We start from the raw sequence: 27,280 nt of genomic DNA, 5'->3' as shown, positions 1-27,280 counted from the left end.
AGAGGCTAAAAGACTGGAAGAAATTCATCAGCAAACAGCGAGAAGCTGACCTAGAAGTAGAAAGAGAGAAAGAAAAGAGAGGGAAACAAGAGAAAGTGAGCAGCATAGTGCCAACCTAGAAGCAGAGGAGGAAGCAGAGAGAAAGGAGGAAGCAAAGAGAAAGGAGGAAGTAGATAGAAAAGAAAAGAGGCAGCAGGAAGAAGAAAAACAGTGAGAAAAACAGCCTGGTCACTACAAGCGCCCTCTGAGGAGGCCTTAAGGGTTTTGGGGGCAGTGAGTGTCATTGTAAAATTGAACCCTATGTAAATAATTTGATGCTGGCAATTAATGTAAACAGTTTGATAGTTAGCATGCTGAGCATGCTGACACAAAACCAACTTTATAATAAAACTGCATACCCTTACAACAAAATGGTATATAGAAAATCCAGTGGATACAACTTAAAAGCTGAAGGGCATGCTATTACAGATTGCTTCATATCTTTCTGGAGTGATTGTGTACACCTACCTTCTCCTTGGGACGTGCTCCATGGGTATTTTGATACATCGCACCAGATGTGAAAGTAGGTGGACGATAGGGTGCTTGTGGTCTAGCTTGAAGGTGTATGCATCCAATTGCTTGTAATACAGTCCTTGCACAACATATGAGCCTCTGTCAATTACATTGCTCCATTCATCAATGTACCCCTTCTCCACCTTCTCCTTTTCTGCAACACACTTGACCAGATAGAAATCCACATCTTCGGCATTGGTTAAAGCATCTGGATTTACAAAAAATGTGTCTCCAGAACATAGATCGCTACTCAACACATCATGATGAACTTTGTATGTGAAGTCATCATAGCCAACGACTTCCTCTGTCGAAACTTCATCTGTTTGCTCTTGAGTAATGGCTGCAGAATCTGATAATCCCAAGCCTCCATGTGAGATTTATTGATGCAGCGATTCCACCTTCCGTTCATGCATGCATCACAGAAGCATGCCAACTTTCTTGTTGCAAGGGCAGTTGGATCCTACGGGTTGTGACCACGAATAGCATGCAAAGAGCGATTTTTTGCCACAGTGGCACAATTCCACTTAACTTCCCTGTTAACATCTCCCTCTTTAACCTCCCAAAACACACGAGCACATTCCATTTCTTTTGAAGGATATGATACAGGTGCTCCCTGCAATAGGTTGTCCTGGCAATAAGCAACCACATTTGCTGCACACTGCAATATAGCTCCATTAGGTTTTAGTTGTTCATGGGTCAAGATTCTTTTCACAAATTCTCCTGCACCATCATGCTCGCCCTTGCCATGCCCTGATCCAAAGAAGAACCAATTCATCCCAATCCCTATGAGTCCACCATATCTTGTAACAAAATAGAAAGGCCTGGCTCCCTTGAATTGCAAGGCCGCACCATCTGACCACACCCAATGTTGTTTACAAGTGACACCCTCTTGTTGTAACCAATCATCACGGTGTAGCATGAAGCAATGTTGCACAAACAATGTGTCATGCACCCTATCATTTGATATGAAGAAGTGGATTGTTTTGACTATCTCCCCTGCCTTGCGGTAGTACGTTATGTGTACAAAAATAGTTACTTGACTAGAGTGCCAATGCATTGACTGAATCTTGTTTTGCTCCTTGAAGGCGTAATTTTCAGCAAAGTCAACAACTGAGACAATGACATCATCCGGAAAGCGAAGTATATAATCCTTAAATTGTTGTCCTTGCCATCGTGCCACATAGTTATGAGTGATGAAGAGCTTCAACTTGGTCTGCAATAGTCGAAGAAACTCCCAGCACTGCATTTCTTTATGCAAAAGATCTTTTCTTTTCTTACTGTTTCCATGCCTGTCTTTTGCTTCTACATACGCAAATACTTTCACATTAATACTCTTACCTGTCTTTGCTGTTTCTAAGAAACATAATTCTAACTTCTTTACTCCACATATCTTATAGTCTCCCATCAGGCATTCCTTTCTATGGAAAAATGCATCTGCTGGCTTTGGACAGAGAACGGACTCCCACATCTGTGTGACACCTTTGAACGTGTGATGTGAAGCCAGGCAGCCTCTGCTAATGTTCTTGCCTGTAGCATATATATTGCATACACAATTGCAACATGTATCATGTAGCCCAAAAGCACGAGAGCGCATGTGGTTCAGTGCGTCTTTCAAAAAGGTCATCTGCACATTGTATTTGCAATAGCATGTGTACCTATCCTTCAGCCTCCTGCAAAAGAATGGCTTTAACATATCAAACATCCTCATGCCAATCTTGCAATCTGGATGTTTTTGTTTGAATCTTTGAAAGAGCTCAACCTGCAATATCCATATTTGATCAGTGTGTTTACTAGAAGAAATAATCCAAACAGGACTATACGCATTGCTACTTAATACATCTACCATAGAAACAAATTGGTGTGTTATACAACACATTGTATGGTCCTAACATGCATGTAACTGGGTATGGTCCTAACATGCATGTAACTGGGTATAACATTGTATACTAAGCATGCTAGTTAGCATGCTGAGTATGCTAACTAGCATAGCTGAGTATTCTAACTAGAATACTAGATGTGCTAATAAGCACAATCAATATGTAGTGTAGCATACGAGGCATACTCATCAGCATGCTAGTTAGCATGCTCAGTATACTCATCAGCATGCTAGTTAGCATGTTGAGTATGCTAACTAGCATGCTGAGTTAGCATACTAGCTGTGATAACTAGCATACTCATCAGCATGCTAACTAGCATGCTGAGTATGCTAACTAGCATACTAGCTGTGCTAACAAGCACAATCAGTGTGTAGTTTAGCATATGAGGCATACTCATCAGCATGCTGGCTAGCATGCTGAGTATGCTAGTCAGCATAGCTGAATATGCTAACTAGCATACTAGCTGTGCTAACAAGCATAATCAGTGTGTAATTTAGTATATGAGTCATTGCTAACCACATGAATGTGTGCTAAGAAGAATAAAAGGTATGCTAACTAGCATACATATTGTGTTAACCAACACACTTATTATGTTGAACAACATAGCCAGCACACTACGAATGCTAACTAGCATAAATCAGCTAACATATTATGCTACTTAGCATTCTCAGCTGTGCTAACTAGCATACTCATGAGCATGCTAGTTAGCATGCTGAGTATGTTAGTTAGCATAGCTGAATATGCTAACTAGAATACTAGCATAAACCAGCTTACCCGTTATGCTACTTAGCATTCTTAGCTGTGCTAACTAGCATACTCAGCATGCTAGTTAGCTAGCTAAGTATGCTTACTAACATGCTATATTGCTAGTTAGCACAGCTGAGTATGCAGACTAGCATACTAGCTGTGCTAACAAGAAAAATCAGTGTGTAGTTTAACATATGAGTCATGGTTAACCACACAAAGTGTGCTAAGAAGAATAGAAGGTATGCTAACTAGCATACATATCGTGTTAACCAGCACACTTGTTATGATGAATAACATAGCCAGCACACTAGCATAAAAGGTGTTAAAGTAGCATACATATTGTGCTAGCCAGCGTAGTCCTCAAGATCACTAGGCATGCTAACTAACAGAAGATTTATGCTGAACACCATACCCACCATACAGGAATGCTAACTAGCATATACCATAAACCAACTTACCCATTATGCTAGTTAGCATACTACGAAAGGTAGCTAGCATACTCAATGTGTCAAAGAACATGCTAGTTAGCATAATAGGTATGCTAACTAGCATAAAGGGTGTTATAGTAGCTTACATATTGTGCTAGACAGCATACTTATCATGCTAAACAGCATACCCAACATACTAGGAGTGAGACTATGCTAACTAGCACACATGCTAGGTGGCATACATAGCATAACATATTGTGATAACTAGCATGCTTTGTATGCTAGGTAGATTACTAGCATGCTAGAATGCATAAGTTATGGCGCAAGTATGTCATTGATCACCTGAGACTCATCCAAGAGGTGCACACGGTGTTTTATGTAGCTTTTCCTTCCCACTCTCTTTCGACAAACATCCTTCTTGTTGGGTGAAACATGAGTCTCCTCTTTCCAAAATGTGTAGACCAATTCCTTAATTTCATCTGTGATAGGGCTATGACGGTGTTGCTTGTGACATCCAGCCAATGAGAATAGTCGAGCATTGACACCAGACTTCACCTGTCGTGATTTTGCTTTGAATAAGCTGCGACGGTCGACTTTTAGGACCCTGGAGAATTTGGCAATAGGTATGTTTTCCTTTGAATTTATCATCATCTGCAATGCTGCATTCTTCAAAAATAGCTCCTCATTAGAAGCTAGCTGCTTGACGATAGCTAGTGTGTTGCGGACATTGGAGACAATTGCACTCTGCACAACAGCCTCCTCCTCTAAAGACTGATCACGGATTGCCCGAACAAGCGGATGTTGAGCAACAAGATTCCAGATTTCACACTTTGCTTCTTTGTTGAGACCTTCAGTCCTGCTCTTGAAAGCTTTCACAATCTCAAAGGAGATTCTCCTTTTCTCCTCATCGTTGACGGCATGATGTCCTCATTTAGTTGTCATCTGTCGGTGCTCCCGCTGTTTACGCTTTCTTTCTGTCTCATATTTCCTGATAATAGAAAGAGCTGGATGCTGGTAGTTGTGATTCATTTCTTGTAATGGCTCCCTTCTGCCTCCATTTCTAGTGGAAATAATGTTGTCTGCTAGTTTTCCATATCTACAAGTCTGCTAAGCTTTGACAACTCAACTTCGAGGCAAGAAGCAATGCGAGAGAGAGAGAGAGAGAGAGAGAGAGAGAGAGAGAGAGAGAGAGAGAGAGAGAGAGAGAGGGAGGGAGGGAGGGAGGGAGGGAGTAGGAATAGGGCAAACTGTAAACTGGTCTGAGAGTGAGACAGAGAGGGAGTCTGCGCCACACACACACACACACACACACACAGAGAAAGAGAACAGAGGCCACACCCCACGTCATCGTCGTAATTGAAAACAGAGGCCACACCCCATATGGGAGGGAACAAATAATATGCTTATGGTTATTAAAATTTCAAACTTCACTTGCTCTTTGGTTTTGAATAGATGCTAACAAGCACCTCTTACTAGCATTGTCCGGGACACCAAAAAGCATGACAAGTTAACATGCTTATATCCACATACGCTTTCTATATGCATAAAAAACCATCCGTTAATGTTGTTTAGCAACACTTATAACCTAAACAAGCCATTCTAAATATCCGATAATTTATCGCCATTGAAATTGTTCCTAATAGAACATGCCACAAAAATGGCCTATAAACGGATTTGACTAGCACCTAGGGACATGTTACAACACATAATCAAAATAGTAGGTTCTAGTGTCAATCCCACAGACTCATATTTTCCACATGTAGAATTTTTCTCAACTAAGGATGTATAGAAAAGGAACATCCTTCAAGTACGAGTTGTACTTGTGTGTGGAGGTAACCACAAACACTCTATGAGGTGAGTGAGAGGGACCCTCTTTAGCCTTGCTCCACACTAACTAAACTGAACTCCTTGAGTTTCTAGACCATGTTATATCCCATGTGCAACTTGTGCCAAAGAAATGTATTTGGGACACTGTGGCCTAAAATGTTTTTCTCTTACATGACCTTGTCATGTCTCTTAAAGAGCAAAAGGGATGAAAGTATAGAAGATTATGCATTCTTCTTGAAAAATAAACAAAAATATATATGAAAAAGAAATAAAACCAAATCAGATGTGTATTTGGAGGTTGATCATATTGTTCCCTTACACATAGTCTAATACACATGCCCAAATTTCTCATCTATGAAGGCTGAGAAACACTAATTGAATATTGCACTGATAATTATGGTTGTTGCCTTTGCAACTTAAACCCCTTGGTTAAAATCTGTTGGGATATTGTGGTCTTCTTTCCTTGAAAGTACAAGTGTGAAAATTCGAGGAATTGACCATCAATAATTAGTAAGTGATCTAGAGTGGGTCTCACCCCAAAATTGTGCTCATATAGTCACTCTTAGTGCTATAGACAAAATATAAGATCCCCTAAAGTTGGAATCGTATTCACAATTGGATTTTTTGAGACTTGAAAGTCCATGATTTTGTGTTTTTGTGAATAGACATTCTATCTGAAATGCTTGCTTAATCTATACACCTTGGTAGAGAGAAGCCTTTACAAGTTTAATAATTTCAAGAATTGAGCTTGATCTTCACACGTAAAATATGTAGTGCTAAATTAACACCCAAAAAATTAGTGATTCTTGCTTGTCCATTAAAATTGATGGGTACTCAAATAAATAGAATTGTATGATGTTGAAAACAATCACTGATGGATTACAAGGAGATGTCTCTAGTCCATTTCAAAATAGATGGCTCTTAGCCCTGCCTGTTACCATATTGACATATAAAGATTTTAGTAAAATCATGCCTAGGTTCATTTTTCATACAGAGAACTAGGAGAGAGAGATAGAAAGATTGTTAGACTACGGAAAAATCCCTTATTTGACTATGGTGTATGCCCCCTATGTATGCCTCTCTACAAAAAATGGATGTGATGTAGCTTATCCTATAAGTATACGTTAGTGTGCTCGTATAACACTCTCGTACAAAGAGGTACCATAAGTCACATTTTTGACCCACCTACCTTGTATGTGTTCATCTCTATATTAGGTTGACTTATGTATGGAACTTTGCCTATGAGTAAATATAAATAGGAAATGTTTTAAGACATCAATAACTTACTCATCCTTGACTAAGTATCTAGTATTATTGTAGAAGCGTAAACAATATTGCATTATGTCTACCTCACTAGCATGTCGTGCACACAGAGGTGTAAACCCTTGATGACAGTGACGGTCCCTATGGATTGAGCCAATATGAGAAGTACCTTGCACAAGAGGACAAGGATACATCACAATTCACCATTGTCATACGTAAACTGTGAGCTTATATCTGCACTTTGCCAAATTTCCACAACTGTGTGCCAAAGTAGTTGATGACAAGTCAATGGTATGATCTTGGCAAACGTTAGAACCCTTGCTTCTCATGAAAGTTGTCAAAGCACTTTTCTTTGTGAAAGAGGCAGTCCTTGCCAGCTTAAAGGTTAAAATGTAGAAAAGCAAGAAAACTTGAAATTGTATAACTCTGTTCCCCTGTTGTGGCCAGTTGTCTTGAGTTTTCAGAATAAAAATAAGCTTAAATCTCGCTCATAGTCATATCTGTTGCGCGAGAGATATTTGTTGTATGTAACATATACATCATCCTGGCACATAATGAAATAACATGCACACACTTTTCAAGTCCCCCCCCCCCCCCCCCCCCCCCCAACTTTGTATGCTCATAAGATGTTCCAAACATGGTAAGTCTTACCGTTGCATTATGGAAACATGTTCCAAACATGGTAAGTCTTACCGTTGCACGCAGATAGTCAAGGTACTCTTTCTTTACTCAAGGGGCCATGCCCACCCTGTAGCATTTTGAAGAGGGCTTCCTCATGGCGCTTTCCTGCGGCCCTCTAGAGAGAGAGAGAGAGAGAGAGAGAGAGAGAGAGAGAGAGAGAGAGAGAGAGAGAGAGAGAGACCTTGCATGCATGAAGAAATCATGTAAGATTTCTCCCTCCTCCATAGCTCCCCTTCTTTCTAAGCCTTGAGCTCTGATACCAATGTAAGAAACCTAAGAATTACATTGAAGAATCCCCTTCCCTGTCTCCCTCTTTATAGACCCTGAAGTCGCGGAGCGGAGCGTGGATCGACTCACACACACACACACTTACACACACACACACACACACACACACACACACACACACACACACACACACACACACACACACACACACACACACACACACACACACACACACACACACAGATACACAGAGAGCTTACACAGTACACAGAGAATCGTTTGAAGGGTTATCTCCCAAACCTTATTATCCACAAAAGTATAAGTGAGTATATACAAAGAGTTAGTGATAAGTGAGTTAGGCAGGCGGTCGACCATATCCGTATAAGAGGCCACTTGGACTTTAATCCCAACAACCTCCCACTTAAAGTCCAATGTGGCACTTTAAGTAACTGTAAATCTATGAACATAAATGTACAAAGATTTACATGGCTGCCATCTATCCAATGCCCAATAACTAACGACAATGCACAAAGCCCTCTCTTGAAAATCCCTTTGTGAGTAGATCAGCAGGATTGTCCTTGATGTGGATCTTCAGTAGTTGTATCTGCTTGTCTTCAAGTACTTCCCTAATGAAGTGATATTTCACATCAATATGCTTAGTCTTCAATTGGAACACTGGATTCTTTGCCAATTGTATAGCACTTTGACTATCACAATATAACTCTGGCATATCTACTTTGATTCCCAAGTCTGCTACCAATATACCAAGCCAAATAGCTTCTTTGCATGCCTCATTTGCTGCAACATACTCAGCTTCTGTAGTAGATTGCGTAACACAATCTTGTAATCGAGATCGCCATGATATAGCACCTCTGGCCAATGTAAAGACATAGCCTAATGTAGATCTCCTCTTATCCAAGTCTCCTGCATAATCTGAGTCAGTGTATCCTCTAACACTCAAATCCTGACTACCATAGCATATGCGCATACTCTTTGTATGTTTTAAGTATCTCATGATACCTTTCACTGCCTCCCAATGTTTCTTTCCGAGATTTGACATAAATCTGCTAACCACTCCCACTGCAAATGAAATATCCGGACGTGTAGCAATCATTGCATACATCAAACTACCCACTGCAGATGCATATGGAATCTTATCCGTTTCAGCCTTTTCTTCCTCAGACACGGGACAATCTTGTTTGCTAAGTTTCACATATGGTGGCAATGGAACACTCAATGCCTTTCCCTTATCCATATTGAAACGTTGCAAAACCTTGTCAATATACTCTTTTTGAGCTAGATAACAAAATCAACTTCTTTGATCTGTCTCTCTCAATGTGCATACCAAGTATATGACTTGCCTCACCCATGTCTTTCATGTCAAACGATTTTTCCATCTTTGACTTCAAAGCTGAGATTTCTTCCAAGTGTTTGCCAACAATCAACATGTCATCCACATACAAAACAAGGATCAACCAACTGCCATCCTTAGCCTTCTTTGTATATAGATAGTGATCGAACTCACTACGTTTGTAGCCTTGAGAAAGCATAAACTGGTGGAACTTATGGTACCATGCCCTCGATGATTGTTTTAAGCCATAAAGACTTTTTAACAACTGGCATACCAAATCTTCCTTGCCTTTCTCAGCAAACCCTTCTGGTTGCTGCATGTAAATTTCCACATCTAAATCACCATGCAAGAATGCTATCTTGACATCCATTTGGTGCAACACCAAATCCAATATAGCAACCAATGCAAGAAAACATCTCAATGTAGTCATCTTGACTATTGGAGAGAAGACTTCATCAAAGTCAATGCCTTGTTCTTGCTTAAAGCCCTTGGCAACAAGCCTTGCTTTGTACTCTGGCTGACTATCATGAGCGGTGATCTTATACCTGTAAACCCATTTACAAGGTAGAGCCTTTTTGCCCTGTGGTAATTTAACTAGCTTCCATGTTTGGTTTTTATGTAGAGCTGTCATCTCTGACTGCATGGCCAACTGCCATTTTTTTGAGTCAACCACTTGTAATGCTTCCTTGTAACAAGATGGTTCTCCACAATCTGTGAGCATGACATAATTTAGAGATGGCACGTAACGATCAGGTGGTTTGGAGACACGCTCAGAACGTCTCACCACAAATGATTCTGCCTCTCTAGCCACTATATGCTATTCCTGAGCCTGACCATACTGTCTTGATGTTCTAGCACTAGGTCCATCTTCCCTGAAGACAACTCTTCTGATATCCTCTGTCTTCTCTGGCTTAGCGTGAAACTTGGATTCATTGAAATGCACATCATTGCTACGAATAACTTTTATGGACTCAGGATCCCAAAGCTGGTAACCCATCTCGCCCGATTCTCCGTAGACAAGAAATATACACTTCTTGCTCTTTGGTTCAAACTTATTCCTGAACTCCTTAGGAATATGGCTATAAGCTTCACAACCAAAGACTCTGAGATGCTTATACAAAGGTGCCTTGCCTGTCCATAGCATCTCGGCCACTTCACTCTTATCCAGAACCCTACTAGGAGACCTATTGATCAAATGGACTGCTGTAGGCACTGCTTCCGCCCAAAATCCATTAGGAAACTCAGTATTTGACAACATGCTTCTGACCTTCTCTTGTATGGTCCTATTCATACGTCCTACAACCCCATTCTGTGAAGGATTATATGGTGCAGTAAGTTCCCGCTTAATCCCTTTTGCTTCACAAAAGTCTTGAAAATCTTTGGAAACGTACTCTCCACCATTGTCAGTTCTCAAGCACTTCAGCTTTTGACCACTCAGATTCTCCACAAGTTGCAAAAATGTCTTAAAGACCTTGAGCACCTCATCCTTGTGCTTCAAGAAGTAAACCCATACTTTGCAAGAATAGTCATCTATGAATGTAAAAAAGTATGCTGCTCCCCCTAGTGACAAACTAGGCATTGGTCCGCATAGATCACTGTGCACAAGAGCTAACCGTTCGTCCCTACGATTTCTCTTTGATCTGTGCGGTTTCTGTGTTTGCTTACCATAAACACATTGCTCACAAAACTCAAAATCTTGAAATGAAAAATCAAGCAAATACCCATAATGAGAAAGTATTTCCATTCCTCTTTTTGACATATGTCCCAGCCTACGATGCCACAGTGACACACTTGGCTGTTCAATCACATTAATTACATGGTTTTTAACCTCTGAAACATGTAAAGTGTACAGATTTCCTGACTTGTTGCCATGTGCTACAGTCATCAAACCTTTGTAGATCTTCCAAGAGTTGTTCCCAAATACTGTCACATAACCCGCATCATCCAACTTCTCTGTACTGATCAAGCTCTTTCGGATTGCTGGAACATGTCTGACATTCTTGAGCCATAAAGAAGATCCATTCTGAAACTTCAACTGCACATCTCCCACTCCAAGTATGTCACAAACCTGCTCATTTCCAAGTCTGACATAATCTTTAGTAGCCACATATGATGTAAACCACTCTTTGTGCGGAGAAACATGTAACGATGCCCCTGAGTCGATAATCCAATCACTCATAGCATGTCCATCCTCTGTAGTCAAGAAAACAAAATCAAGACTGCTTGTGAGGAAGATGTCACCAGTTGCTACACCAGAATCACTGTCTGAACCAGATCCTATGACATTCACCTCTTCAATCTTCACTGAAATCTTCTTTTCATCTTGCTCAGAACAGTCTTTGTTTTGCCTTTTTCTTGTTTCCACTTCGTACAGTCTCTCTTCATGTGACCCTTCTTGCCACAATGGTAGCATTCTATGTCACCCTTTGACTTTGAGTCATGAGACTTACTTCGGTTTTGTGCCTTCTTACCCTTCTTCCCTTTAGACTGTTGTCTCCCTCGAACGACCAAAGCACTATTGCCTTTGCCTTTGTCAATGTTCTTCCTGTTCACTTCCTCTGTAAGCAAGCTGCCTTCTACATTGGCACTTGTAAGACCTTTTGGCACGACAGAATTACTTAACGCTGTGCGAAAAGTATCCCAATTGTCTGGCAAAGTGATTAAGAGAAACGTAGCCTTCACTGAATTTGGAAAGACTATCTCCTGTGTTGTTAACTGGCTGAAAATTGTGTGAAATTCATTGAGATGATTTGACATGGCTGTCCCTTCCTTCATCTTCAAATCCACCAATTTCTTCAACCAATAAATCTTAGAAGCAGGACTTTGTTTCTCGTACATACCACATAGCTTTTGCCATACGCCATACGCTGTAGTCTCTTCTGCTACATTGAAGTAAACATTTTCTGCCAGTGTCAGCATGATTGTGGAACAAGTTAGCTCGTCAAGCTCTTCCCACTCATCTTCAACCATACCTTCTGGTCTCTCCCCTTTGAGCTTCAGTGGATTCACTTGTTTTTTCTACACCAAAACCTGCCAAATCTGCTTCTTCCAGAATGGAAAGTTTGTGCCATCCATCTTCTTTATGTTGTAAAGAGTCTCACTTTGAGAAGATGCCATATCTGCCAAACTGTTTACTCCTGGAAAAAATCCGGCAGAATTTCCCTGTAAACTGGCCTCTGTACATAATAAACAAGCTATAAACAACAAGCTGAACACCTTTCCTCAAGAACTGTCAGTATTTTGAAAAATTTTGACAGAGTCTCCCCTGTAAACTGAGCTCTGGGAACCAAAAGATAACTCAAAAACAGTCATAAATAGCTGACCATTGAAAAATCTAAAAATCTATGTAATATGCTATCCTATAAGCATGCACTATCTCCTGTCTGGGCGATGACAGAACCTATATCTGTCTCAAGACTAAACCCTGAACAATGCCTCAACGGCCTGACGCATAAGATGCAATCTAGTGTCTACACAAAGTCATATATCCTATGGGATAAAAGTCGCCAAAGAGGATGCGTGTAGAGGGGAACTCCAGAAACCTAATCCACTTCACACTGGGTAACCCAGCCCCCAGTGCTTGGCTTCAAAAAACCTCACACACGACCCTCACAGATGGCTCAGCAAACTGCCCAGAACTAGCATACATCCTACAATAGACCAATCACTATCCTATGACCGCTACGGCGGTCTGTCTGCTAGCGTGACTCACAAGTAGCAGACCCACAATCACAGTACATCAATCTGCAATGCATGCCAATGGTGTCAAGCCGTCGTATGGCCACACCTCCCCTGGAACCTGGAAAGCACAAGAAGTAGCAATGCAGACTGCAATATATATATATCTGATGATATATATGTGTACCTGGTCTATAGATGATACTTGAAGATGAATGAGTGATGTATGTCGATGCCGATATTGATGCCGACCACCTCCTGCTTGTCAATATACACAAGACGGGTTTCTTTGCGGCTGAAACCTATCTTCTGATGTAGTGCTCATAACGAAATTCTGAGGACATAAACAGCTTTGAAAAGGAGGTAAAACCATAGGTTACCTATTGGAAATACTCCCGGAACGTCGAGTGTGAATTTCCAAGCTCCGGATCTAGAATCTGCATGAAAAGTGCGCGCGCGCGATTACGCAAAAATGCACTCAATCTCGACTCTGATACCAATTGAAGTCGCAGAGCGGAGCGTGGATCGACTCTCTCACACACACACACAGAGATACACAGAGAGCTTACACAGTACGCAGAGAATCGTTTGAAGGGTTATCTCCCAAACCTTATTATCCACAAAAGTATAAGGGAGTATATACAAAGAGTTAGTGATAAGTGAGTTAGGCGGACGGACGGCCATATCCATATAAGAGGTCACTTGGGCTTTAATCCCAACAGACCCTTGGCCTTGTAGGATTCCCACACACTATCAATTTGTTGGGTTTCAGTCTCGTGGCCAGTTATGGCGATCGCCCACTTGTTATTTGGTTCTTATAGATAATATGGAGTGTGAGAGCCATTTTCTCTCACAAGCTCCACTAACAGACTGTGTATTGTTTTCTTTCCTTCCCCCCTTCTTCTTCCCTCTCTTGCACACTCCACATCAGCACCATCAATTGGTATCAGAGCTCAAAGGCACTCGTCCCTGAGCCACGGCAGCTCCCTTGTCCTACCTTGTGTGCATCTCCACTTGGCCAAGATCTTGAGCGCAGATGCAGCAAAACAAAACACGATTTCTTGAGTTGCTTGAATCTGAGTCGACAAGCAGCGGGTACAGATTGGGAGCTTGAGGCATTGCAGTAGAGGCTTGCAAAGGCTTGAGAGAGCTGACCTTAGCATCCAAGGGAAAGCTAACAAGCTCTTTGGAAATCCTTGAAATTGGAAGCAAAGCTTGAAGAAAATTGGTCAAGAAGCATCGTGAATAGGTCGAGCACCGAGAGGCAACCAGAGATGGGGGAGCTTGAGCATCTTGTAAAGGAATTGAAGTCGAAGCAGGGTGTTGAGAGCGTCACTGAGTTACAGCAGTAATAGAACATGAGACTGTGGTGGGCTTGGCATGGCTGAGCTTGGCAAATTCGGGGCATAGCAATCAGCCCATAGTGTGTGTGAAAAATAGCGTTAAGAGGGAAACCAAGCACGGTCTCTCTCTCTCTCTCTCACACACACACACACACTCGTCTGCTCTGGCTTGTCAGTCCTGCAAAAATCAATGGAGTAAATTCGTTTTTTTTTATAAAGTCTGATCCTAATATACCTTGTCTGAAAGGATTGAATCCCACCAAATGCTTCCGACAACTCCAACCCGCGGACCCCAGCTCTCACACACTGATTCGCACACCTCCAAGCTTGGAGATACAGAGAGAGAGGGACATATTATACTCTCACCATGGAAAAATCCTGAGAAAGAGAGAGAGCGAGCAAGATTTGTGAGAGACATTTGAGAGAGAGAGAGAGAGAGAGAGAGAGCATCAACAATTTTGACATCGGTGCACCTATGACTATTTGGCTAGCCACTCCCGTCCAACAGCAGGAGACGACATCGACATCGACGATTAGAGCCGTTTTGACATTGACTCTCATGTTTTGGCATCGGCTTGGCATTACTCCCATTACAGGTGAATTTTTGACATCCGACCCGACAATGGTTTCACGCATATGATTTTTTCTTGCAATGAAGAGCTGTGCTTGCCACACATATAGGTGAGTTACCTCTACCATAGAGGAGTGACACTCAACATTGGCACCAAGCACGCCAATCCCGCTCTACGACACTGTTTTTGACTACGACACCTTTGGCGGCTATTTGACTATCATATTTCTACTGAATGGTGGAAACTGGCACATAGCAACATTGACACGTAGGTTAAAGGGGGCTTTTCAGTCCAGTTACACAGACTCTCTAGGTTTCAAGACACAACGCTTTTCTAGGTGATTTCAACAATTTTTTTGACATTAGTTTCTTTGTGGACAGATGCATTGACAAATGCATTTTTGTATGAGCACATCTAGTGCTACTAAGCTCTTTTCAGAGGAGATATCCCTATAGGGATCACTTTTACTGCATGCAATAGTTCTTGGCTTTCAACAAGAGCCTACAATTTGACCACATGGTTAAAACTTAGCCAAAGTTTTAAGAGCCTAGCTTGGAAGACCTTTTCAAGTACTATCTTGTGGAAGGCTTTGGCCTTAAAATACAGTGTGAGATGTCCATATGACCAAATATTCAAGATATTAATGATTCCCCAAATGGCTCTAAAGTCTCAAACTCTCTAATAGGGTGTTATAAGTAAAAATGCCAAAAATGGCTCCACAATGTCACATGAAATGGAATTTTTCACTCAACAGAGTGTTTGCACATAAACAAGCATAAAAGGGGTGCAATTTGGAAGACTCAATAAATGTGGAAATGAAGCTTTCAAGAGATCTTACTGGCACTCAAAAGTGCATACCAAAATCAAAGAATAGTGGGCATAAATCATGCACTAAAACCATATGAAAATTGCTACCAATGCCCATAAACCAAAGCACTAAAATGATTCCAAAGTGTCATGTGGAAACCTTGCCAAGACCTGTGTATCAACAAGGTCTAAAAGCCAACAAGGCTATCCATAAATATCAAAGAGAAAAATATCTCAAAAATCGCAAAGACCATATTAGAATGGCTACCAAAAAATCTTTGAAGCCATAAAGAAGAGAACAAGTATGTCTTTGTTAGTGAACAAAATAGCATTCCAAGTAGATGGGTCTGGAGACAATCTGTATGCCAAAACCTATGAAAGAAGATTCACTTATAATGTTGGTATAGAAGACTCTGCCTTCAAGCATGTGCCACAAAAATTCTCTCTCAAGAGACCTCTACAAGGGTTTGTAAATGCCTTTGTGCTTTTTTAACAAGATCTACCAAAAAAAATCAAACCTTAATCTTTGCATAAGCTCAAATTCCATCTTCAACCTCACAATTTATGCACTTTGATCACATGTCGTGCTTTCAAAAGTGCATCATACTTGTACTATATGCCAAATTAAAAACTTAAATTTTTGGCAATTTGAGCTAATATAAAAAAAAGATGTGAAAATTGCAAAAAAAAAAAAGCAAAGTTGTGGACCACATCAAAATGGAGGGATATTGTGAACAAAGTTCTCAAATCTATAATCTACAAGGAGACAATTGATAGTGCCACTATGCACATACAATCTTTGAGGTCACATTTATTTACACACTATCATTCACACTCTCTTTTAAGATTCTAGAAGAGAATACATCACTCTCAACTAATCTTGCAAGCTCCCACTGCATTCTCACAAAGATTCCAAATTTTCATAATCTCTCCACCACCAAGAATGAGGAAGCTATTGCTCAGAGCTCTGGATGCTGACATGCACCACACTATCACCATGCACTCTGATAACAATTGAAGGGTGTATGAATATGGTGCATGTGCGGAGAGAGAGAGAGAGAGAGAGAGAGAGAGAGAGAGAGAGAGAGAGAGAGAGAGAGAGAGAGAGAGAGAGAGAGGAGTGATGACTCATGCTATGTGTCATAGTTAGGGTTGCATCATCTTCACCTACTTGGTAGAGCTTTTGCCTTTAGACAACTATGTTTGCTGCATAGTGTTATTTGCTGATATTTCAAACTCAAGGGCTACTGCGAGTGGTTGGCTCCATTTTTCTCTTCACGATTTGACATTGAACAAAATCACCCAATCGAGGTCCTCTGTGTGTTCTAGTATACAAATGGCACTCCCCGTGCTTTCCAATTCGACCCTGAAGATGTTGCTTCTCACTCACTTTTAGGAAAATGGCATGTAGCTTTTGCAATATCCTCTGGAAGAAGCTCTCACTACTAGTGCATCTATCATTGGGGAAAATTTTCTCATAATGAATTTCCTTCCAACTAGTAGTTTGAAGAAACACTCCTACCCAAAACCCTAAATTCTATGAAAAACTACAAGAACAATCATGAAAGGAGAGGTACGCAAGAAGCTACTGTAGGAGAGTTTATGATCTATCTTCATGCTTATAACCAGTAATAAGAAACCATCACCACAACAAAAACCAAAGTATGTTTGGCTATGTAAGGGTCATCAACAATAGAGACCCCATCGACCTCACAGAACAAGTAACAAAAAACAAACAACTACCAAGATGGTGTGGATAATAATAATAAGGAATAGACAACATCGTTGGAACAATCTATTGTTGCTCCCAAGATTCACTATAAGAAGCTACAACTTATATTCAAACAGCAACCATCTAAACAAACAATGTTCTAGAAGCCTAAGGCCACTATTGCCACCATAAATAAAACTAGGGTCACAATCAAGTAAAGATCATTTCACTAGAAAAATTTACCTTCTAGAAGACAAAAGTATCAATATCAAGAATCCCTTTAAAAAAAATTCAAGACCCTCCTTCTGCACTACATATTGTTATGAATCACATTGGTTGTATTTACATGGTAGAGCTAGAAGAGGTGCATAGACATGTCATTTCAATCCATGGACTACACTACCTTGACAACTTTCTATTCTTTAGGAGGACTCTACATAGGATAGGGGAGGAATTCCAAATGCGGAACCAAGTTACGTGAAATTTCATAGATAAGGGCATTGTTTTTGACACCAAACCATCATATATTTTGGATCTAAGTAAGCTCAAAAGAAATAGACACGGTAAATTTCTTTTCCACATCAAACTGTTAAATCTTCTAGTTCTAATTCATATCAAAACAATTAGATAAAAGCATTGTTTTCTACACTAAACTGTTGATTTGTTGTTTTTTTTGGACTTGAATATTTTCTCCTTTTTGCACATATGCCAATTAGACTAAGTCCAAATAAATATATAAGAAAAAATCCAAATACGAGTCCCTAAGTGTTTGTAAATGTGTACTCAATAGTGATTTGCAGTCTCATTTTTCTTGTTTTACACCAAAACAGGCCAAAAATAGATCGATCCACCATAGCCATACTTTCACAATATTAATAGTTCACTTTATTATTTTTGTACAATGTATTTATTATTTTTGGGTGATAGTTAAATTTTAATACTTGAAATATAAATAGTTCACTTTTTTATTTTTGTAGAGTGTATTTAATATTTTTTTAGTGATTTTTTTATTTTCATGTAATTGTCTAATAAAAAGATTCAGATTTAATTAATAAATAAGCACAACCATCCAATGGAAAAATGGGCTTCAATTGATAGAACCCTATTGGCTAGTTGATCCACACCAACGAAGCAAAGATAAGCAGGGCTTTACACGTCCAAATCAAGTAAGTTTTGATTGAAAAGTATATAGCATGACCTATTAGGGCTACTGAGTAGGTATGGGCAAATTGAGATTGGACTACCCTTAGCTTATTTAGTGAAGCTGCCCATTTTGAAGCGCATTTCCAATTTTGTGTGTGTGTGTGTGTGTGTGTGTGTGTGTGTGTGTGTGTGTGTGTGCAAGGATGAAAAAACCCTGGATGGCACATCTACCAATGTAGGCAATTGGTAGATGTGTGTGTGTGTGTGTGTGTGTGTGTGTGTGTGTGCAAGGATGAAAAAACCATGGATGGCACATCTACCAATGTAGGCAATTGGCCACATAATTAGTCCCCTTGAAATCTTCAGGTAACCATATATTTTTTGTTTGAGATTTGATTGATGATACGCAAGGACCCACAAATGATCACTTCACATCCATCACTTCAAACCATATTTGACCACCTATCTCTCCCGCCTTGTACGTCAAAAATCTGCAAAACCATCCCATCTTTAACCTAGCATAACTCCCATACCGCAGATCTGTTTTAGGAGATAACTAGACAAGCCTATAGACCATATTGAGGGCCACCATTGGTACTCCCATCTCTTCACTTGTCATACCTTGACCATGCACCTTTGATAGGCACCATAGAATATAATTTTGTCCTTAAAAATATAGCATTGATTCTTGTTATCACTTGCCTACCTAATTCTTCTATAGCTGCTTTAGCACTCCAATTTACATTTGTAGGCACCATACCCATGTGTGTGCCTACTCTTAGCACCGACCAAATTTGGATGCACCATTGATTCACTTGCATGGAGTCACGTTGAGACTCATTGGCAAGAGTTTTGGCTAGAGACTTGACACTTGAGGCTTGGGTTGGCAAAAAATGGTATCAATCCCTTTGGGACCAACTCTACATCGTGGAACACTTGGCTTGTGGTGAGCATCAACTACAATATTTCACCAATGGAGATAACCAAATAGCACAATTTACTCCTTTTTTTCTTGTGCAATGGAAGTACAAACTGGAAAATAGTGATGTCTACCTCAAGCTCTTCATCAAGGAGCTAGAGAAGTATGGATCGGATGTGCATCTGCGTTGTTGATGTTTCACTTCCAAAGGATAGGAGATAGGCCATTGTAAGGGGTATCCTTATCTGAATTGATTTGATGTAAGGTTCCTCTAGCCTAACATGAGGGTACTTCATTACAATTATTATGTGGTTTTTTTTGTTATAATGTTTTGATATTTTATGCATCTATAGATACCCCCTTGGTTGTGCATTCAATTGTATATATATGTACACTCTTAGATGCACCTTAGAAATCTAACCTAGGCGCCTGATTAGTTAATATAAATGCTATAACTTATAAATCTATGGTCCTGGATAGTCATGGGCAGGACATGGGTACAAGCATTTCCATAGAAGGTTCACTAATTGTCAAGGCCAAAATGGTTGTCTCTACGTAAAGTGTACAATTCATTAACACTAGGTTGGTAACCTAATAAAACATTAAAGTGTCCTTTCAGGGTTTTGAAAAAAACTAGTGTTCAAGGTTGAGAATCTGACTTATACATGAAGAGACTAAACCTAGTCGCAAACATGCTTTAGTTGATGGTAAGCAAACTCCAAGTAGAGCAATAAATGCTTATTAATTGGATTATTTAGTGCTAATATACGCACTTAGCATATCCTTTAGCACAATATTACACTCTGTAATCCGCATATCCCCTTGGATAATTGACAGTACTGAGGTGTGTTTCCCCCATGGTTTACAGACAGTCTTTCCAGATGGTTGGTAAACAGGGATCACAATATCGTACAACATTGTTGAGGAATCAACACTTGGCTGAATAACCATCGTGGTTAACTTGAAAGATCCACAAGCACCCAAACCCAGCCATGACCTCTATTTGTGATTGGTAGACCAAAAAGTAAACCAGCGAGATACTGCACATGGAGTGCAAAATGCTTCATAAGCAACTAATGTTATGAATATGCATGCCGCTCCAAATCAGTCGTTGCTAAAGAGTAGGACCCATAACACCTAGTGTGCATGCATTTAGCAAAAAAAAGATCCAAACCTGTATATCCATGATTATCCTTTCCAATACTTATGGCAAATGTGATGTGCGTAGCACACAGTAAAGAGGAATGTAAATAGTTTCGAAAAGAAACTAAATACTTTTAGTGTTAGTCATTTTCAAGACTTGCTGAAATGTTTGAACCATAATAGAAGATGAAAAATTAATCACTTCCAGGGACAAACAATGAAACTTTTTCATTAACAAATCAAAGCCTTGCTATATGTATAAACAACCATCTATAATGTTGTTTAATAATACTTGTACTTGAACAAGTCATTATAAGTATCCGACAGTTTCTGGCTACCGAAATTTCTCCTGATACGTCGTGCTCAAAATGGCCTAGAAAACAGATGTGACCAGCACCTAGGGACTTTGTCATGACACATATTTGAAATAGTGGGCGTCAGTGTCAGACCGAGAGACTCATATTTGCCACATGTGGAATACGTCTCAAATAAGGATGTCTGAAAAAAAAACATCCTACAAGTACAAGATGTACTTGTGTGTGGAGGTAACTGCAACCACTCTACGATGAGAGTGAGAGGGACCCTCATTAGCCTTGCTCCACACTGGCTAAACGGAAATCCTTGAGTTCTTAGACCATGTTGCATCCCATGTGACAACATGTGCCAAATAAACCCTACAAATGAGTATGTAACTGCGTAATTCAAAAACTTATTTTGGACACTACAGCCCTAAAGTCTTGAGAGAGATGACCTTGTCATCTCTCTCAAGAGCAAAAAATGGATTACAACATATTTTATGAATCCTACATAGAAAAAGCAAACCAAAAAAACTTAAAACCAAATCAGATGCATACCTGTAGGTTAAACATAGTGTCCACTTATCCAGAGTGAAAAACACCTTGGTGTTGCCTTTGCAAACCAGACCCCTTGGGTAAACTTAGCATTGTCAAACCTCTTGGTTAAACATAGCATAAAAACTACGCAACTAGCAGTCGATAGTATCTTAATTCAACTTTGGAAGTCAAAATTATCCAGGAGCCCTTGGCAGATTATGGAATTCGTTCCTTGAAAGTGCAAGTGTGAAGATTCCAAGAATTGACCATCACACTTAATAAGTGATTTAGTAATCACAAACTCGGTCTTACCCCAAAACTAGATTCATATAGACACTCGTAGTGCTAGAGATAAATTAAAAGATCCACTGAAGTTGGAATTGTATTCACAACTAGATCGTTTCCAGACCCAAAAAATCTAGAATCTTGGGTTTGTGTGAACAGCCGTGCTGTCTGAAATGCGTGCGTCATCTATACCCCTTGGGAGAGATAAGCCCTTACAAGTTTAAGACGTTCAAAAACTCAACTTTATTCTCACACTCAAAGTGTGCAGTGCTAAAGAATGCCTAAAAAATTGCTAATGATAAGACTCTTGCTTGTTCATTAGAATCGATGGGTACTCAACTAAATAGGACTGTTCAATCTTGAAAGAAATCACTAATGGAGTACAAACGGATGGCTCTTAGCCATGTCAAAATAGGTGATAATAGATATATCTTAGCCCTATTGGCCCGTAGCCCTTCCTGTAACCATATTGACATAGAAAAATTTCAATAAAATCATTCCTAGTTTCACCTTTACCACATAGAAGTTAGGTAGAGAGAGAAAAAGAATGGTGGGCTGAGGAAAACCCCTTATTCAAATGTGTGGTATGCCCCTTGCATATGATCCCGTACAGACCTTGTCTGTGTCTTAGATTATCCTATAAGCATACAACTACGTACGTGTACCATGCCTGTAGAGAGAGGTACTATAAGTCACATATGGACTCACTATCCTTGTATGTGACCGTGACTATATGAAGGTAACTTGAAATGTGGAACTTTACCTCTGAATAACATAAAAAATGTTTTAAGATACTTACATTTCCTTGACAAAGTATTTACTATTATAGCGGAAGCGTATACAATGATGGAGTGTCATACGTTTAGCGGACTAGTACGCCGTGCATAAATAGCAAAAAATAGAATAGTGAGCCCTTGGCTTCCATGACAGTCTCACCATGTGAGATTTTTGTGTACGTGCCTTGCACAATTACAGTGGCATGGATACATCACAATGCATCATTGCATAAAATGTGAACCTATATCCACGTATGCTAATGATGTGTGTCATTATCGTTGATTGAAAGTCAATCCATAATACCTTTGCATATAAGAGAAGCCTTGCTTCGCATGAAATGTGGAAAAGCACTTTGAGTTGTATAACGGCTTCGTATGGAGTCCGCCCAAGTACTTTTCTTTGTAGAGCACAGAGATCGTTTGCAAAGCGAAAAGTAAAAAATGGATGAAACAAACATAACTTGAAAGCTACTAACCTTGTCGCCCACTTGTGGCCAGTTTTTTGATAATTCGCTTGAATCTGGCTGATAGCTAAGATCATATTCCAAACTGTAAAAATCGCGATGCCAAATATCAAAAGGCAAGCCTTGCTTCACATAAGTACTCATGTAGTTTGATTGACCTTGTCGAATGGTAGGGAATGGTCTGTCTTGCCGAGGGACCTCGTCCACCTTCATCAAGGCTAGCAATAGGTCGTGACGATCTCCATGAGATGATCAAGCACTACCATGCCTTGACCTTTACCATGCATGAGAAGAAGCATTGCTTTTAAATGAGAACATTGCTCACTCAAGTAGTGCTTGAGTGTGAGTGGTTGTTGCTCATAGTGTGTTTAGAAAAACAAAAATATCATGCTTTTGGGAATGCTCATGAGCCTTGTTTGTGCCTTAAGGGTTGAAATTGTACAAGCATGGAAAAACAAATTTTAGGCAGCATACATACCTGCTAAAGTACTCGCATCAAGTTGCCTAATAATGTTTGCCTTACATGCCATTCATCCTTGACAAACACCCCTTGGAAAAAACTCCCCTTGGCCGACTTCTCTAAACGGTGTCAAAGAAATGGCCATGCAAAGCAACTTTGCACCCATCATGAAGTCAAGCAGCATGCCAGGCCGATCTCCTTGAGAGTGTAAAGAATTGATGCGTTTCCTTTGCCGCAAAATGTAACCTCGAATGAGCATGCACACTATCGAGGTGTTGACAAGAAGCCATGCTTCTGATCAAGACTTAGTCGTACTCAAGCCGTGCTTGACTGTGCTCGTCAAACCAACCTTGATTCTGTGCGAGTCGTGCCTGTGTGCTTCGAGTACGTAGAGTGCACACATTGTCGTTGCATGCCATATCTTAATTAAAAAATGAAAATTGACTTCATACTGTATGAATTCCTAATGGGGATTTAACATTTGCGAGTTTCTCATTTCAAGTTTTTTTGACAATTTTAGCAATCTTTAGAGTTTTTTTAACCAAATATGTGTCATAGCATAAAGTACCTATTTAATTCAATCATCATAAGACTCCATCTATATGTGGTTGACGGAGAGAGAAAGTATAAATTCTAGAGAGAGAAAGTAAATCCTTGAGAGAGAGAGAGAGAGTGACTTCTCGTCTAGAGAGAGAAAGTAAAATCATAGAGTTGTATATCTTTACGCAGAGAAAGAGAGAGAGAGAGAGAGAGAGAGAGAGAGAGAGAGAGAGAGAGAGAGAGAGAGAGAGAGACCGAGAGGGCATAACGATGTGAAAATGTGAACAAATAAAATCACCATTTCACAACTCATGCCATTAGAGTCAAATATGCTCGTAGCGCATGTGATCAGAGTCAAATAATCCACAGCATCTAAACATGCGATAAAGTATTACATCTGTTCCAATTCCTCCCCATTGTGAAATTCGTTGCTCCCACCATTTAAACCATCTGCTCACTCTTGTGATGCTCTCTGTAGATAGATGCTGTCACCACCATTTTTGAATTGAAAGTGCCTTTTGAGATGCAAGCACAATGGTCTTACAAGCTCTCCATTCCTCACACATATCAATGTGTTGATTTGTTAGATATTGAGGTATCCACTTTTTAGCATATTTGTGGAGACTCTGCTCCCAATGAAATAGGCATGACCGTTCACGTCCCTCCATGATATTATCTGGCCTGCCATTGAAGACTGTTCAAATAGCATTCCAATTTGCACCAGCCTCATCAGACATAAAACCTGTAAAGTCAGCTGCACCATGTCCGTATTTTTCCATTGTTGAATTAAGGTTCTCCCAAAAAATAACTTGAGTCTTTGCATCCTCCTCTTTAGTTTCACATATAGAAATTATTTGTAGTGATCGTATGCTGCAAGATATTCAACATAAACATTTTCACACATCTTCTTTTATTTAATGATAAAAAAAATACGAGATATTTAAATACTTAAAGATTACCTTGGATCATAAACTGAGCATGACATTATTGCCCACCCATCTATTCTATGGGTAAAATCAAAATGTACCCACGCATTTCTCAAGTCACCTGTTTCAGTTCTTTTCGTCCGATTTACTAGATCGATCCCAGAACCTGATCCTTTAGTGGACATTTTAAATAGGAAGCACTTGTTATCCTCTTCACCCTGTCCAGGAAATCTACTCCCATGGAAAAAAGGAAACATGCACTTTTTTTGAAGCAATAAAATATTATCATATCCATCCCCAATAACAACACCTTGACTCTTCCTCTCCTTTGAAACAATTGAAGAAAACCTACATGATGCATCACAAGAAAGCTAAATTTATAATAGTTAAAAATTAACAAATTCAAGGAACAAAATTGAGTTTCTCTTACCCTTTGGTTTGAACCAGTGGCATGATTTCTTCCAAAAAATCATTGAATTGTACATCGGATGTAACTTCAACTTCCTCACCAATCAAGGAGTGAAGAACAACTTGTTGAGCCACCAACATTTGAATTTTTCTTGGGCCACCCTTTTCTATTTTTAGTACTGCACCTACCAGTTTCCGCACTCTTGAAATAGCAGCCCTAGAGGTTCCTGCCTTAACATTATGACAATGTTTACCAACATGTATTGCCAGTCGCGACATTGTACCATCTCTAGGAAAAACATAATAGATTTTTCAGGGACAAGCAACAACACAAGTAACAACCTTCTGACAATAATGACAAGTTATTGTTGTATTCTCTTCCATTGCAAGGTAGTCCTTTTTGACCTGTCTATCCAAATATCCATGAAAATCTCTACTAGTAAATTCTTGCTCCTTAATATAATGAGGACACATTGAATAATTGCACTGCATGCATCCCAAATAGTGGATTAGACGAATTGTGCATGCTATTGCCATGGTTGTCACAGATGGGCAAGTCCACAAGTGACCATCAAAGCGTTGTTCCATCTCTGTCATTCATTTTGTTTTATCTTGAGTTGCAGGTAACTCAAAACACAAATTTCCATCATAATGTCGTGGAAGTTCAGTAACTTGCAAAGGAGCTCCACATAATGTTAACATATCATTTAAATTTTTTGCCCCTCAATTTTGTTGAATCCAAATGACGATTGACTGAGTTTTGAGCTGTCCTATATCGTCACCACTACTTTCAAGATGCACAATGCTTAAAACATCTTCAGATATCTCTTTGTCATTTCCTTTCTCATTGTCGGATACCTGTATAAATGTGTCTGAATGAAGTATCTCAAACAAGCTCGAAAAAGATCCATCTATTAAGAAATGCTGATGACCTTCCATATCCCACTATGGCTGCAGTAAGACTTTTGCTAGGCCACAATCACTTTCAATAAGAGCAGATAGGGACTGAAAATGGCAAGATGGAGGCAACAAACTCTGCAAATAGTAAGCACTAAGAAACAATGAGTTTCCCTTCAACTGAATGTCGCGGTTGGCTATCTGACCACCAACCTTCCAAGTTATTGTTACTTTCATGTTGGACATATTCTCTCAAGCAAAAGATTAAGGGTGGAGATGCAAGAAAACTGTGGTGGATTAAGTGAAGGTGGTGAAGGTTAACGAAAGTTAAAGATAAAGTGAAGGTTAATGAAACTGGTGAAAGTTAATGAAAGATTTGAAGGTTAATGAAAGTGAAAGATTGGTAGGTAGACGAAAAGACAGTTGCATAAGATCTTGTGACGGCTCAAAGAATAATGAAAATCATAATTGAAGAAGTGCATTTAATATATGACGGTTGTGAATGTATGTGCAGTGGAATATGTCATCAAATTTGAGGGGCCATTTAATTTCTAAATGGTGGTTCAAGGACTGCATTTAATGCAGTCTAATAGTGTCTCCATCTTTTGTGTGTGTGTGTGTGTGTGTGTGTATATGAATATGATTGTGTGAGTGTGTGTATAAAAAGCATAGCATTCTATATGACTGACTTTGTATAAAAAACGTAGCAATTTTTTTAGTTAAGTTATATATATGCTTCCATCTTGTCATTTTATATATATGTGTGTGAGTGTTTTTGGTAGTGTGTATATATATATATATATGTTAGTTAAGTTATATACATTACTGTGCGCGTGTATAAATGATTTTGTGGGTGTGTGTAAACAACGTAGCATTTTTTTAAGTTAAGATATATATAATTATCTCTAAAGAGTGTATGTATGTATGACTGTGCACATAGTTTTTCCATCTTGTGTGTGCGTGTGTGTGTGTGTGTATATAACTTAACTTTAAGAATGTTACGTTTTTTAGACACACAAACACATACAATCATTTTTTTTAATATATGGCTGTGTGTGTGTGTGTGTGTAAAAAACGTAGTATTTTTTTAGTAAAATTATATATATGAATCCATTTTGTGTATATCTTTGTGTGTGTATATACATATATATATATATATATAAATGAATGTGTGTGTGTGAGTGTTTATACCACAATATCATTTTTTGTAATATATGGTGTGTGTGAAAAAAGTAGTAGTTGAGATGAAAGTGGAGTGAAGTTTAAGTGGAGTTTTAATTGAGACTAAAGTGGAGTGAAGTGAAAGTGGAGTTTTTCTGTGAAGAAGGAGATGAAAGTGGAGTGAAGAGAAAGTGGAGTTTTGCTGTGAAGAAGGAGGAGTAAAAGAAGACAAGGTACTGTGTGTGTGTGTGTGTGTGTGT

Source organism: Adiantum capillus-veneris, chromosome 16 (assembly GCF_014529385.1).
Source record: "Adiantum capillus-veneris isolate H3 chromosome 16, ASM1452938v2, whole genome shotgun sequence".
Classification (NCBI taxonomy): domain Eukaryota; kingdom Viridiplantae; phylum Streptophyta; class Polypodiopsida; order Polypodiales; family Pteridaceae; genus Adiantum; species Adiantum capillus-veneris.
Note: the sequence above shows the minus strand (reverse complement) of the source record.